The 14,595-nt window shown below is 45.8% G+C and overlaps 1 protein-coding gene across 2 annotated transcripts in view; it reads right to left on the bottom strand.

The window, feature by feature from the left end:
• Positions 1–14,595, bottom strand: part of TBC1D32 (TBC1 domain family member 32) — a 940,667-nt gene that overhangs the window by 13,652 nt on the left and 912,420 nt on the right. The gene's annotated exons all lie outside the window — the stretch shown is intronic.

Raw genomic sequence — 14,595 nt, forward strand, 5'->3', positions numbered from 1 at the left:
ACTAAGGAAGCACTTTACGCTTCTTTAGTGATCCTAGGTAACAGTAGTGGGTCATGCCGATAAGCCGTCACGCATTACCTAGCAACGAGACCACAACCAAAATGTGCATGCAGTGCCATTACCTCGGCCCTCCAACAAATGCTCTGTACAATTTCTAGAATGTCCTGCACAAACCCAAATGGAACTGCTGAAGTAGGATCTCATATTGGGCACAAACTGATTCACTGAAGCAGGACCTCACCCTCTTACCTAAAATGGGTCCACTGGAGCAGTACCTCAAGAAATACAAGTATAGGTTTGCTAGAATAGAACCTCTTACAAATCTGTTTACACATGGAGTCACTAGAGCCGACTCTCTTTCATCAAATATAATGAAAATAATCTATATATTCCTTACCTGTGCCTGGTGACTTTACCTGCACAGAAACAGTAACAAGTCCCCTAATGTAAGAGCAGCACCTTAAGGCGAACAAAGGGAGACTCCAACATGATTCCCCAGAGTGACAGGATGTGGGGCAGCAGTCACAGTTGCAGACTCAGGAGCTGAGGATCCATGCTCAAGCCTCAGATCAAAATCCTGTAAATCTGTGCAAATCACTTAATCTTCCCCCTGGCCTTGGTAAAATGTACTAACTTAAAACTAAAACAGCAGCAATGCCGGAGGGGTGCTGAGGGAGGGGAGGGGGGCAAGCAGCGTTTTGGGAGTGGTGGGGGTAGATAGGCTTCTGCATAAAAATGTACTAATTAAAAATTAAAAATAAAACAGCTATGTTGGAGGGGTGGTGGGGGCAAGCAAGCAGTGTTGTGTGAGCGGTGAGCGGGTGGAGCTGGACAGCACAAGGATATTAAGTGGGCAGGCAAATGAAGCTGCCCATCAAAGTAAACGCAACACTTGAGCAGAGGCAGACCAGCAAAAAAAGAGTGCTATCACAGCAATCTAAGTAAACTTACGAGTAAGAGCACATGTAACAGTAGCAGCCCTCATGGGAGGATACAAATGTTCAAAAGGAGGGACTACTCAGGGTATTTCCAAAGAAAAGCCACAATTTGTAAACGACAGCAATAGTAGCCAATGAGAAAGATGGGCAGTTTTTGAAGCCCATATCCTAGATACAGCTTGTCTCTTCGAGGCAGCGCATTCAAGGCATGCGTTGCCAAGGCGAGACCTAAAAACGGACTCTCTTTCTCTCCCGTTGCAATGTAATCACTCATTGGCCTGCAGACCTGCACTGCACAGGGTACACCCTGAGCACAGCTCAGGCCCGCCCCGCCTGCAGCACTGCATGGATTATACAGGCTGGGCCTTGCTGGACTGGGGCAACACTTGGAAAGTCCCTGAAGTGACAATGTCCCTGCTAATAGTTAAAAGAGGTTTAATTATAGAAGCAGGGAGGCCTGGGAAGAGTGGGCATGCATGCTCGAGGCCGAGGAGGAGGCATGGAGATTAGTGAGTACTGTCCTATTACTGGAGTGAGTGCTGCGAGATGAGTCTGAACAGCGATTTGTTAACAAACAGTGGCACCTCAGTGAACATGCACCTACTATATAGCCAACCAGCTGAGGGGAACAAAAATTAAAGCCCTGTTTTGAAGACATAGGTCGGAATAACTAAAAATGGGTTTAATCACTCACGCAGGACCCCAAGGACGAGCAGTTGTGTGGGTCTGATACTAAGTGGCGAGATGTCCAAACATTATTTTGTAATTAAAACCACGTTCTCGTTTATGTAAAATTGTGACAATACAATTCACACTCACAACGGAGTGGAGGTTGTTTTTTCCCCTCTTGGCCTAGCCTGATAAAATTCTAATGAAAAAGTTACTTACCTTCAGTAACTGTCTTTCCGGTGGATACTCTAACTGAAGAAGTACCCATCCGAAACATTGTTAAAGATAGGAAACTTTTTCTTCTATTGGATACTTCCACCTGCAGATTCCTCACCTGAGAACAGAATCCAAAGCAATTCGGCCATAGGCAGTATGGTCTATAGAAATGTTTAAACAAAAAAATCTTGAAGTATAGAACATTGCAACATGCAACAAAACACAAGCCTGTTCAGAAGTACTACAGAATCCAGATGATTTCTCGCAAAGGTATGATGTAGGACCAGATTGCTGCATGACATGCATCAATAAAATAAACACCCCTAATAAGAGCTGTTGTAGAAGCATTTGTTCTGGTGCCTCAAGGAGGGTCTTTCTTAGCTATTGCATAACAAATCTCAATGCAGAGAATACCAGAGAATTGTCTATTGTGAAATGGTTAATTTTGAATTGGTTTACCTTTTCTGCAGCCAGTGTATCATACGAAAAGGCAGTCATTAATACTGATTTCTTTTGTCTTTCGATATAAAAACTAATTACCCATTTTTTTATCTAGTCTGTACAATGCATCCAACTTGGAAAGAAACAAAACTTTTGTTCATAGTTTTAGCTTCCATTCGAAGGTAGTGTTGGAATGTTTGACACTCAGGGCTTGCAACTACCTGACGTTTCTGGCTGTAGTAATAACAAGGAACTCTGTTGTGCGAGTTAGAAAATGTAATTGGCAACTGAGAAGAAGCTCAAATAGGACTCCTATTTAAAAAGGTTATTACTCCATATAAATCATCCTACTAAGTCATAAGTAAAGGAGAGGGAAGATAAACATTAATGAACTCTTTAAAAAAACGAATAACAGTGGGTGATTAAAACACCATCAATTGATCTGGAAGGCAAAAGAAAAATGAAAAGGCCACAATGTAATCCTCTACCGAGCCTACTGCACAGCCCTGCCAGGCGAGCTAAGTACAAACTGAACAATCTCAGATAGAAAGGCTTCAAAGGGTCCACTTTTTGTTCCTTACAGCAGGCAAAAGAACCTGTTCTACCTTTCAGAATAAACTGATTTTGTTGAACGGTGACAGACTGAAAGAATGACGTTGACCACTTCAGGTGGCAGCTGGAAAGAAGTTAACTTTTACGGCTCAACCTCCAGGCATGTAGGTGGAGGATCTGGAAGTTGGGGTGTTAATACTTCAGTCAATCAATCAGGGTTTCGTATAGCGCAGTTACTCACCCGTGAAGGTCTCAAGGCACTGGGGGTGGGGTGGGGGGGGCTGCTAATCTGTCTGGGTGTGGAGGTTCAGTCAGAGAAACCAGGTCTTGAAGTCGTTCCTGAATTAAGCCAACAATGCAGATTGCCTGAGGTGGAGTGGCAGAGTGCTCCAGGATTTAAGCCTCCGATTGGGACTGAATGTCCCACTGAGTCGAAGGAGTGGGGAACAACAGGAGATGTGTGGGAGGTCTGTGTACCACACCCATCTTGGCCAAGCCAGGGTATTGAGAATAATTTGTGCATAATCCTGGTGCTACTTCCTCAACACTCAAAGAAACAAGGGCACTTCATCTCCAAATCTCCCACATGAGCATCCCAACCAAAGATGGATGCATATGTCACCACTTTGGTCACTGATGGAGGAGGGCAGAAGGATCTGCCCTTCGACAGGTGCTTCTCATCAATCTTTAAAGTAGGCCCACTGCAGCATTCAGAGATATTAAAAGTGGCTTTCCACTGGAGAGCCCTCACATGCAAGTGTACAAAAATAGCCAAGAAGATGCAACAAGGCAACAGACCAAGAAGGCATAAAAGATTATGGATTGGAACCTGAGCACCTGCCTGAAACATCAGAATGATGCAATCACAGTGATAAATGCAATCAAGGAAACCAGGACCTCACACATATCTTATGGTTATGTTCTAACAAAGAAGTAGTAGGAGCTCGTTTTATAAAACCTATAGTTTTTAGACAATCTTTTCTCCTCCATGGATTTAAAAAAATGTTTTAATCCACCAAATGAATTTGCGTGCTATAAATTGTACACATTTATAAAATTTGTTTTATTCTTGTATTAAATGTGTGTGTTTTCATATTAAGTTTTAAAATATTTTATAAAAGAATTTTATGTTTATAAATTGAATTATGTACAATTGTTGATCTCATGAGAGATCTATATCAATAAAAAAATTACATTGAAACATCACAATCAATCTGAATGTCTCAGATCTTCTGAGGGGGAGAATAAGGTCAAAAGGATGCATTGTCCAGTACTACCCCTAAGAGCTCCAGATGAGATGTATTTTTGTTGATGTAAAAAGCCAACTGGAACTGCGGCGATACTTACTGTTGTGTGTATGTGATGTGACACTGTCTGCCGAGACTGGCCTTGAGGAACCAGTCTTTCAAATATGGAAATACCGCAGTTCCATCTGATGAGATGTTACACTAACACTGCCATCACCTTGATGAAGATTCAAGGTACTTATGTCAGCCCAAATGGAAGCACTGCAAATTGGTAGTGAGTGGACCCCCCACGACAAGACGCAAGTACTTACTGTATGTTTTTAGGATCGGTATATAAAAGTATGTGTCCTCAAAGTTGAGAGATGCCATCAAACCCTCCTCATTGAGGGAAAGTAAAACCTGAGATAGAGAGAGCATCTTGAAATCTTTTCTTGTGGATAAAAAAAAATCAAGAACCCGTGATCTGAGATTAGACAAAGATTGCTGTCCTTCTTGGGAATCCGAAAGTACCAAAAACAGCACCCCTGCCCAATTTCCTGCTCTGGCACCAACTCCACTACTCTCTTTTGCCGCGTGGCTGCCATATTCTGCTGAAAAATGAGCAGAGGATCCTCTGAGGGAAATGAATGAAGGTTGGTGGTTGATCGTGTAGGAAGGTTCCCCGTGAAAGAGTAAGGAATATCCTCTTTCGACCATCTGAAGGATGCATTTGTCTGTTGTTATGCTTTTCCAGGGTGGTATAAAGAGGGGGAAATTACCTTCTATAGGAGTCACGTGCTCCATCATTGGCAAGGTTTTCCTGGTGGGACAGAAAAAGATGTTGTGGACAACAGGATGGTTTTTGTGGTTGGTGACCTCATCCTCTGCCTCTATATTTGTGCAGCAGTAAATTTGTTGTTGTTGATAAGCTGCCCACTGTCTTTATTGAAGTGCATTTGAAAAGCCTCTGGATTTCTGAAAAATGTGACATTCTTCTGGGGGAACTAGAAGACCCTAAGACCTCACAGTTGCTTTTCCTCATCTGAACTGTTTGAGTGCAGCATTTGCTTTATAACCAAATAGCTGCTCTCTGTAAAATAATATATGCCCATCAGATGAAAAGTTAGAAGACTTTCACAAAGCATGGTGGCCAAGAGAGAGATACTGATGCCCAAAACCTTACTAATAGATTCCGACGAATCCAGCCCTGCTTTTATAATATGCATTGAGGCCTCCTGACCATCTCTAACTACTTTAGCATAATGGCCTCTTAAATGGCTGGCAAATTTTGAGCCACTAAGGCAGCCATGTCCCAAAGGGGGACCAGGCAAGGTAGCATGCTGTGTTTAGCGATTGGAGCACTAGGCCATCCACAGAAAAAGCCTTTTTACCCCATAGTTTCGATTCATTTTTATTCCCTATATAATCGGTGTACTGGGAATGAACCAGAGCTTTGCTTCCCACAAGAAAAAGCTTGAACCACCAACATTTCTGGGGAAGGTTGCAGCTATATAAAATATGGGCTACAGGGCAGGTATACCTGCGTGTTATTGATCTATTTACTGAAGATGCAGAAAAAGGTATTCTATGGGCCCACCAGCTGTATTTTTAATGATGTCATGGTAGTTAGAAGTATTAGCCAGAGTAGTACCTGGTGGTGTATCGATATCTACCTCCAGTAGCAGCTGCTAGCAGGCAGTAGTGGTCAAACTGTCATGTGCACTTAAGAGGGCCCACCACTCCTCCCCCTGCTCTGTGGCAGCACATCCCACCCGCACCTTTACATAGCCAATCGTGAAAAATAAAATGATAATAACATGGTTATCATCATTTAATTTTTCCTGTGGGGTGAAGGAGCCGCTGTGGCTATCTCTGAACCACTACTTCCTGTAAAGAAGTGTAACCCTCCCCCAATGAGGGAGCTGAAAATATGTTTTCATGGTCATCATCGTCTCTAGATCCACATTTAGGTCCTGGCTCATACCAAAAAAGATCTCTATTTCGACTGGCATTGGACTTATGAATTTGATTGTAGTTGCTACTCCTCCAGAAGTCTCTGGGCATTAGGGTATTGAGTCTTGACTGGAGCAAATGGCACAGTTAGTGGTTGGCTATGTTGGCACTGCTACCAATGTCAGGATTGGAACAGGCACCATAGTCCGTGTCAGGGGTGGTGAAGGCATCGGAATGGGAATCGCTCCTGGCATGACAGAGGGCTGAAAAAGAGGGACATGCCAGGGGAGGACACAAAGACGGGAAGTTGGGCCTCAGAAGGAAACACAGGACCAATAAGTGCACAAGACAGGCCTTATGCTCACAGAAAAATAGCCCACATTGCATGGAGGACTGCAGAGGGATCCGTACCCAGGTCCAGAAAATCTGGATATGACGACTCTGATAGAGAAGGCTTCGGCCCCGCAGAGCCCGGGTTTGAGGAGCCTATAATGGCACTAGCAGAGCCAGTGAAGGAGCCAACAGTGAACGTGATTTACCTCTTGATTAAGATCTTCGTGATGAATGAGACCTTTTCTTCTCAGTCGTCTCTAGCCAGGGACATGAATTACTTGGCCTCCCTTTCTTTTATCAATCAATCAATCATATCATTTGTAAAACGCACTACTCACCCGTGAGGGTCTCTCGGCGCTGGGGTGGGGAATGCTGCTACTGCTCGAAAAGCCAGGTCTTGAGGAGTTTTCTGAAGGTCAGCAGGTCTTGGGTCTGCCGTAGGTGGATGGGGCGGGTGTTCCAGGTCTTGGCGGCGAGGTGGGATAACGATCTGCCACATGAGGTCGCTCTCCGGATGCGGGGGACTGTAGCGAGGGTGAGGTCGGCGGAGCGGAGCTGGCGGGTGGGGGTATAGAAGCTGAGTCGTCTGTTGAGGTACGTTGGTCCGGTGTTGTGGAGTGCCTTGTGTGCGTGGGTGAGAAGCTTGAAGGTTATCCTCTTGTTGACCGGGAGCCAGTGCAGGTCTCTCAGGTTGGGTGTGATGTGGCTGCGGCAAGGGATGTCGAGGATCAGGCGTGCAGAGGCGTTCTGGATGCGTTGGAGCCGTCTCAGGAGTTTGGCCGAGGCTCCTGCGTAGAGGGCGTTTCCATAGTCCAACCTGCTGCTGACAAGGGCCTGGGTGACTGTTCTTCTCGTTTCAGTGGGGATCCACTTGTAGATCCTACGGAGCATACGGAGGGTGTTGAAGCAGGAGGAGGAGACGGTGTTGACCTGTTTAGTCATGGAGAGGTTGGAGTCAAGGATGAACCCTAGGTTGTGTGCGTGGTCGGTGGGTGTTGGAGCGGTTCTTAGTGCGGTCGGCCACCAGAAGTTGTCCCAGGCCGAAGGGTTGGATCCGAGGATGAGGACCTCCGTCTTGTCCGAGTTCAGTTTAAGTCGGCTGTTCCTCATCCATTCAGCAACGGCCTTCATTCCTTCGTGAAGGTTGGTTTTGGCGGTGTGGGGGTCCTTGGTGAGGGAGAGTATCAGCTGGGTGTCATCGGCGTAGGAGAGGATGTTGAGGTCGTGCCGATGGGCGACGTGGGTGTGCGGTGCCATGTAGATGTTAAACAGAGTTGGGCTGAGGGATGAGTCCTGGCGTACGCCGCAGATGATCTCGGTGGCTTCGGAGCGGAAGGGGGGAAGGCGAACGCTCTGTGTTCTGCCGGAGAGGAAAGAGGTGGTCCAGTCCAGGGCCTTCTCTTGGATCCCAGCGTTGTGGAGGCGTGTTCGTAGTGTGTGGTGACAGACCGTGTCAAAGGCGGCTGACAGGTCCAGGAGGATGAGGACCGCCGTTTCTCCGTTGTCCTAAAGTAAAAAAGCAGATGACTCGGATTTCCTGTGTAACTACTTTTGCCACTCGTAGTAATCAGATCTCTACTATCATTAAAAGACATTGGCCTCTTATGAAGGCTACAGGGATTACGCAAGAGCTACCCTTGTTCTCCTATAAGAGAGGTAAGAACCTCCGTGACCATTTGTTACGGACGGCTTTGCCCCCTCTTGAAAGCCCTAGCATAACTGCAATGTGGGTCTTAAATAAACATTGTGGGACACTACAAGTGTGGCGGCTGCCTTAAGTGCTGTTCCAGTATGAACACCAAACAATTTGTTCATAGAAACATTCACCATGACTTGCCCAGTTTTTCCAACTGCAATACATCTAATGTTGTGTATGCGATCTGCTGTCCGTGTGAGTTGATTTATATTGGCCAAACGACCCAGAAAATTAAAACATGGCTTGGACAACATAAAAGCAGAATTCACTGTCCGAGAGAAAACGCACCCTTGGTGGCACATTATCGAGAATTTAATCATGGTCCTGCTGATATGAGGTGGCAGGTCATTGAAGCTTTACAAGTTTCGTCACAAGGTGGTAGTATCTCTAATATTTTGAACAAAAGCGAATGCCGCTGGATGCTTCGTTGTGATAGCATCAATTTTGGACTTAATTCCATGGAAGAATGCCACTCTATTATCACTAGCTGATCTTCCAATTAGCATTCTCAGTTACTACTCTATAGCATGCCACTTTCTGCTGTTTACATCTGAACTCTTGAGATTGCACTGCTTGAAATGGTCTTCATGTCTGAAGTTGCCAATACTGTACTGTGGATTGTATATGATTTTATACTCTGTATATACTTTTGTGCCTATGACATTTCATGCACTAAATACACTGTATTCTATTGTTCCTATTCAATTTCAATATCTAACTGTGAAATGTTTATGTCTGTTATTAATCTCTGTGACTAGACTTGCTCAAAGGAAAATGCTTGTCTTATGCAAATTCTTGGATTTTACTTTTTCTTTGCTATCTTGCCGGGATGATACACACTGTTCTGTATATTTTGCATATGGATGGCATACTGGGGCTGTCCCTTCTATTACAATATGGCCACCGTGATAACTGCGCTCTTACTCTAACTCAAGATGGCGCTTACCCACATGGTTTTTACTTGAGTTGGCAATCGCTAACATTATACGCCTATCCCGATTCAAGATGGCGGTTCCGTTTGCATTAGAGGTTTATAGTTTCGTTTTCGGATCGCTGTGTATCTTTAAGACGGTTATGTATTTGGCTGCTTTTTCCATTCTAATGCGGCGACCCTAATACCTATTTCCTTCTCATATAGTCCTTAGTGTGGCGCGGCCACTGATGACCCTATACACCTATCCTGACCTAAGATGGCGTCCCTTTAGGTAATGGGTATTTTTGTTTCCGTTTCCGGACCGTCATCTATTTCTCGAATTTACTACGCGTCACACGCCTAACTTATCCTCATGGCGTGGACGGAGTAACACTGTCCGGTTGAAGAAATCAATATCGGTAAGCTTTGCTATTTAACAACGATGCACGTCCCTATAAAGATTCTTCCGTATTAACTATGGTGGTCATTTCATAATATGATAATGCGTGCTAACACTTACTGAACACGCGGTCTGAGCGCTGTTTTAAAGCTACTATTTGCCCAGATTTGTTAGTCATCTTGATCCTCTTATTCTATATCATTTTATTTTATAAATATACTTGCCATTGAAGTTGTGATCTATGCGTGGCCATGTGTTGATTGGTCGCACTGTGAGGCTGTCCATGCCCGGGGTGGACGTAGCTTGATATCCATTCCTAGCGCCTTCCATATTTACCGCAATTGAAAATGCGAGTAACATGAGCTTTCTCGATTCGGTTTAGCAAGTGCAGTTGTTTTTAATTGTATATAGCAACTGTTTTGTGTAAAAGAGTCTTTATGCTGATAGTTAGTTTGTCATTGAATAAGCTTTAGCTGTTATGTTTTCTTTCTTTTGATTTTTAGCCAATTTATTGGGCGCAGAACAGAGTGGATTTTGAATATCCATTATTGATTTGACTACAACCCAGAGATGCATGGTATCCAATTTGGATTTTGTTTCTAGTAAGTGTATTTGCCAGTCTGATCATAATATAAAGTTTGATATTCTGGCAGAATTTTAATTTCAACCTCCTGGTTTATATTTACATTCAGAGTTGGAATTGATTTGACAGCCATTCATCATCGTTGGTTGGTCCTCTGATTTTAATCAACAGGTGATCCTAAATCTTTTACATATTTTTCTTGATAGTTGGGGATTTCACTTTTGGTGTGGTGGTAGTTTTTCTTCATTTTTTCTGTCATTTTGTCACTGGGTGACTGCCCTAAGTTTTTTCCTCTGCACTGTTCTAAGTCTTTTCCTTTGAAGAAGCCTACTATTACTAATGTAATTACTATCATTTTTGTACAGCTGCATAACGCTCAAGCAAATTCAAGTCCTGATCATGACCGTACATTAATACAGCGGTCGAAACGCCGTCGCCGCTTTTTGTGGCCATAATTTGTTTGAAGGGCACACTATTTTCTGTTTGTGCTGTTTCATTTTACATGTAATGTTTTTTTGTTAAGCCACTTGTTTGGTCCATGATCAGTTTGTTTTCTGTATACCAACATTCTGTCTTGTGCGTAATTGTTCTTTTATATATTTTTCATATTATGTAATAAATTATAATTTTTTTTGAAATTTGTATACATTTATTCTGAATATATGATTCTACAGGCTTCTTTCTTCTTTTCTATTTTTTTCTCACTTTTTTAATTTTATATAATAAGTTGCAAAACTCCTGTGACTTCTCTACCTAAACCTTCTGTTGGGTATATCGATTGTCTGTCCCTGGTTCAGGGTTGTTTGACTGCCCCTGTAGCTTTTCAATATTTCTCCGTTGTCCAGCAGGGACTTGATGTCATTGGTGGCGGCGATGAGGGCAGTCTCGGTGCTGTGGTTGCTGCGGAACCCGGACTGGGAAGGGTCCAGGATGTTGTTCTCCTCGAGGTAGCGGGTCAGTTGTTCATTGACAGTCTTCTCGATGACCTTTGCCGGGAACGGGAGCAGGGAGATGGGCCGGAAGTTCTTGAGGTCCTTGGGGTCCGCCTTGGGTTTCTTGATTAAGGTGTTGATCTCGGCATGCTTCCAGCTCTCCGGGAAGGCTGCTGTATCGAAGGAGTTGTTGATGACTTTCCGGAGATGGGGTGCGATGGATGTGCTGGCTTTGTTGAAGATGTGGTGTGGGCATGGATCTGACAGAGATGCGGAGTGGATGGTGTTCATGATCTTGATGGTGTCATCGTCGTTGATGTTGGTCCAGTAGAGCAGGCGGTTGGTGGTCGTGGGGGCGGAGGTCTCAGTGGTTGTCGGGGCGGTCGTGGCGTTGAAACTGTTGTGGATGTCTGTGATCTTGCGGTGGAAGAAGGTGGCCAGCGAGTCGCACAGGTCTTGAGAGGGTTGGACGTCGTTGGTGTTGGAGCTGGGGTTGGAAAGTTCCTTCACGATGTTGGAGAGCTCTTTGCTGTTGTGCGCGTTGTTGTCTAGGCGGTCTTTGAAGGAGGCCCTTTTGGCGGATCTGATGAGGTGATGGTCTCTGCGGGTTGCACTCTTGTGGACGGCGTGGCTGTCCGATGTTCGTTCACGGAGCCAGATCTTCTCCAGCTTTCGGCAGGTTTGCTTGGAGGCCCGGAGGTCTTCAGTGAACCAGCTGGCTTTCTTGTTGGTATGATTGTTGGAGGGTTTCTTGATCGGGGCGAGGGTGTTGGCGCAGTCGTTGATCCACTGTCTGAGGCTGCGGGCGGCGGTGTTGGGGTCGGTATGGTCGGCGGGTGGGCTCTGGGCGAGGGTGGTGGTTAGCTGGTCTTCGGTGACTTTTCTCCAGCAGCGGTGAGGCATCTGTTGGGTGCGGTGGTGCATGGTGGGTTTCTTGAAGGTGAAGTGGATGCAGCGGTGCTCGGTCCAGTGGAGTTCGTTGGAATGGTTGAAGGAGACGTGGGGGCTTGCGGAGAAGATGGGGTCAAGCGTGTGACCGGCGGAGTGGGCGGGTGTTGTGACGAGTTGTCTGAGTCCGAGGTTGGCAAAGTTGTCGATCAGGGTGGTGGAGTTGGTGTCGTCATTGTTCTCGAGGTGGAAATTCAGGTCCCCGAGGAGGATGTAGTCCGTGGAGGCGAGGGCGTGTGTGCTGACGAAGTCGGCGAAGGAGTCGCTGAACTGTGGTCGGGGTCCGGGCGGCCTGTAGATGAGGGTTCCTCTGAGGGTGGTGTTCGGGTCGGTGTGGATCTGGAAGTGCAGGTGTTCGGCAGTGCTGAGGGTGTCGTTGGTGTTGGTCGAGACTCTGAGAGTGTTCCTGAGGACGATGGCGATTCCTCTTCCCGCTCTGTTTGTGCGGTCCTTGCGGGTGATCTTGTAGCCTTCCGGGACGGCTATGGCTATGTCGGGTGCAGAGGTGGGGTTCAACTAGGTCTCCGTCAGGAAGGCGACATCCTGGGAGGTTGAGTCGAGTAGGTCCCAGAGTTCAACGGCATGTTTTCGGGCGGAGCGGGTGTTGAGAAGGATGCATCTGAGGTGGTTGGGTTCTTTCCTGGTCGGCAGCATGGTGGGGCTGATGCTTGTGAAGCTGCATTTCCGGCAGGTGAAAGCTCCATGGGTGTGCTTCGGGGCGACCAGGAAGCAGGTGTGTGATCGTCTGGTGTTGAGTGCGTGGAGGGTTCTGGCATCATAGCGGTGTTGGGCGTCGTGGCGTTCGTGGTGTCCAGAGGTCCTGGCGCTGGGCGCGGTCAGGGCACGGACATGCACAGATGTGCTTGCCATAGGTGCGCCAGCGGTGTGGCCGCGTGGCGGCTTCCATATGAGGGGATGTGGGAGGGAGGAGCAGCTGGGAGGCGGGAGCGGGGCGGTGAATGGGATTGCAGGTGGGCGGGGCCACAGGGACGCAGCGGCGGGAAAAATGGGCGGGGGCTGCGGGAGAACTGGGCACAGGAAGGAAAAACAAGTTTAGGCAAGAAAACAAGTACAGGCACAGAGGAAAAAAAACAAGTCTGGGCAAGAAAGCAAGTTAGGCACAGGGGAATAAAAACAAATCTGGGCAAGAAAGCAAGTACAGGCACAGGGGAATAAAAACAAGTCTGGGCAAGAAAGCAAGTACAGGCACAGGGAAATAAAAACAAGTCTGGACAAGAAAGCAAGTTAGGCACAGGGGAAAAATACAAGATTAGGCAAAAACAATGCAGGCAGAGCCATGCAGTAGCGTGGGGAGCGACCTGCCTGCGAGCAGGGTCATAGGTCTCTCGCCACTTTTATCACTTCCAGTAGCATATTGTGACAATTAGGACAGGTTTTGTTGTTGTGGTGGATACCTAAACACTCTAAGCAGTCCTCATGAGAATCTTTCATGGACGTTTTTCGCAAGTGTGACAAAGCTTGAAGCCTGATTTTGTAGGGATCGCACTTAAGGCTAACTGCACTGAGATTATTTTTTCTGAGTTTCTATAGTAAAAACCTCTGAGAGAAGGGAGGTCGGGGTCCGTATTGATAGTTGTGATCAAATGGAACTGCTGTTACTGCGCTGGACAAGGTGCTTCACAGGCACAAGTGACTTCACAGAGATGGTATGCCTGCCTTCTGCATAGAGCAAACAGGATGCTTGTTTCCAGTCCAGGGAGGGACCTGGCCAGGCAGTTCAGGCTGGACTGTTCTAATTGGGCGCATAGTCAATACTGATTTGCATATGGCTGGGTCCAAACTGGAATTGGCATTGTGAGCGAAAAAACTATGGATTTAAGGCCAGATCTCTGTACTGGGGTAAATGTATGAGATTGTTCTGCATTCTGTCCATCAATTGTTGTTTTTGCATTTCTCTGCATAGAGCCAGCACCCCCTGAAAGCACCGAGGAGCAGGTAGAAGTATCCGTAAGAATTAAATTGTTATTTTACTTGCTCACATGTCAATGTAAAAAAGATTTTTTTTAATTTATAAAGTGTTTTCAAAAAGCCTGTCCAGTTTATTTAGGTTCTTAACGGGCTCATATACTTGGTACATAATAGCTGAATTCGGGATTTATTTAGTCCTGCCAAAAACTAAAATATAATTTGCAGTTTGCTCTCCCAAAAACGTGGAATGATCTATGTTCTTTCTACACGTAGCTGTTCCAAGCACGAACATTGCAATATTTAATAAAAGCTTCGGTGTGCCAAGAGTAGCACCGCATCTTGCTGGACGGTCAGGAGGAAGACACATTTCAACGCCCTCTGAGAGCTGGATGGATGAATTAGCAGAGTAACTCGCTAACCAATTTGGCTTCACATCAAGAAACATCCCCTCTGACCTGCAGCTGGCCTCAAATCAATCTGCAGTGCAAATTATAATCAATTAGAATTAATTTTACATCAGCTCTCTCCTGGCCTCCAAACAATGCACTTGATAAAGTATAAGAAAACAGACCACATAAGCAAATACAGAAAGCAGATCATTGAGGGGTACAAGGCGGGAAAAGGGGATATGACCTCAGACTGTAGCCAAGGCATTTCTTCAACTTCGGAACCAAGACCCTGCAAGTGGTACAGAAAGGGAGGGATTTAGGCTATGGTCGCACAACTGACCTTTTCCTCACGAAAGACTGCTCTATCTTTAGCTGCGCCTCAACGCAACAACAAATTAAAAGCACATATTGTTCAGTGTTAGGTAGAGTGCCACTGCCTAGACCCAAAATAGGCGGTCGTTAGCACAACAAAATCAT

Source organism: Lissotriton helveticus, chromosome 6 (assembly GCF_964261635.1).
Source record: "Lissotriton helveticus chromosome 6, aLisHel1.1, whole genome shotgun sequence".
NCBI classification, from domain to species: domain Eukaryota; kingdom Metazoa; phylum Chordata; class Amphibia; order Caudata; family Salamandridae; genus Lissotriton; species Lissotriton helveticus.